We start from the raw sequence: 1,853 nt of genomic DNA, 5'->3' as shown, positions 1-1,853 counted from the left end.
CCCACCTGAACATTTGTTGGTTGTTTTTTTTTTTTTCTTTTTGTTTCTTTTTTGTTTTTATTTCTTTCTTTTCTTTTTTTTTTGTTTAAAACTACAGTTTGGTGTTCATTAAAGTGAAAAAGGATTATAAAAACAAATCATGTGAAATTAGTACACATTGATTCTTTGATGCGTGAGGTGTGAGTGTGCATGCCTGGAGACAGACTTGTAATTTATTTTGTATTATCTCACAGGTTCACAGAGGAGGAGATGATCACTGTTGGATTACAAATGGTTAAAGCAGAGTAACGTGTACAGATAATTCTACCTGACCAGAATAGAAATTGGTTACAGATCAACAGAGACGAGAACAGAGAGAAAATTCAAATGTCGACACGTTTTGGTTTCATGAAGAGTCTGTAGCAAATGTTCAGGCAGCGTTTGGCTTTTGTCGTCCGTGCAGATGTTTTCGTGTTGTTTTTTTTGTTTTGTTTTTTTCTAATGAATCTGACTTTTAGTTCAACATGTGGAATGTCTTTGTGGTTCTGACTTAAAGAAGAGGACAGCTTTAAATTTAGTGATGCCAAGGCAAACGTAAATAATATCCAGTCCAATAAAGTAACACTTGATGATACAGCATCTGTCACTACAAGACATTTCTCCAAAAGAAAATTAGTTTTTCCAAATCGTTCTGCTGTGCTGATTCCCGCTCATTTCTCTGCAGTGAGGGTTCACATGAAGATGTGTTTTTTGCTCTGGTTCAGATGTTGGAAGGTGAGAATAAGGCCTGATTACCAAGTGGGAAAAGTCCCAAAGGCCCCAGCTTTTCTGTAAAGCAGTTACTTTGTGGTATTTCACATAGCTGCAGATTTGTTTGGTAATATGAACCACTAAACCACAGGGAAAAAACTAAAGGTAAGGTTCCTATGATGGTAGCTACAAAGTTTTACGGGTCATTTTATCAGTTTATTAGGAAGTGAAGGAAGAGAGAGGAGGGGAATGACAACCCATAGACCCTGAAGAGAATCTGTTTATTTTTAGATAGTTTTGCACCATTTTTGACTTTTCCTCAAAGGAGAAAGTAGTTGTGGTGAGAAAGATGAGGAGAGGACATGCAGGTAAAATCCCTGAACCTGAACAGGGATGTTGAGGTTACTATACTGAGTCCATGTCTGTTTTTAACTCTAGACTTTGTAGCCAAGCTTCTCATCAATGTGTAGTCATTTGTTTGTTTTATGTATGACGAGTGTCAATGGGTTACGTGAAAAGCATTTGAGATTATTATTATTGTTATTATCTGGATCTTAAACCTCTAGGATACAAATGTGCCATAAAAAAAAAATCCAGTTTCAAATACCTTCTTTACTGTATTTCAGTAGATATCGTGCTAACGGGGCATATCTGAACAAATGTGAAATTACAATAAGACAGCTGATCTAAAGCTGGATGGGTGGCTCAGTAGATGCAACATTGATCTGGATGAGACGTGACTGACACCTTGCTGAATGACTCCAGTTAGATTCTTTCTTTTTGGGATGCATTTGTTTTCATTTCTATTTGACTACATATTTATTTTATGTTTTAATAGCCACACTTCTGATTATTTAAAGTAACAAACAACCCCTGGGTCAGAAACCATGTAGGGTCGAGCAAATAAAGACCTTTTCTTATCTGTTTGACACAGTTCAGTCAAAAATAAAACAGTGTAGGTTATTATAACACTGTATGTAGCTGTAGCATTCAAGTGTCCTCAACACTGCCACAATTTAAGCATTATTATGCTGCAGCATATTTATTTATGTAAAAATTCACAAAAATGAAAATTCTAGCTAAAACAACAAGCATATACACTCAGTCCCAAAACAACCAAAAAG

Source organism: Seriola dumerili, unplaced genomic scaffold, assembly GCF_002260705.1.
Source record: "Seriola dumerili isolate Sdu_G_001 unplaced genomic scaffold, Sdu_1.0 BDQW01001246.1, whole genome shotgun sequence".
Lineage (NCBI taxonomy): Eukaryota > Metazoa > Chordata > Actinopteri > Carangiformes > Carangidae > Seriola > Seriola dumerili.
The sequence above is the reverse complement of the archived record's forward strand: the minus strand, read 5'-3'. Positions refer to the sequence as shown.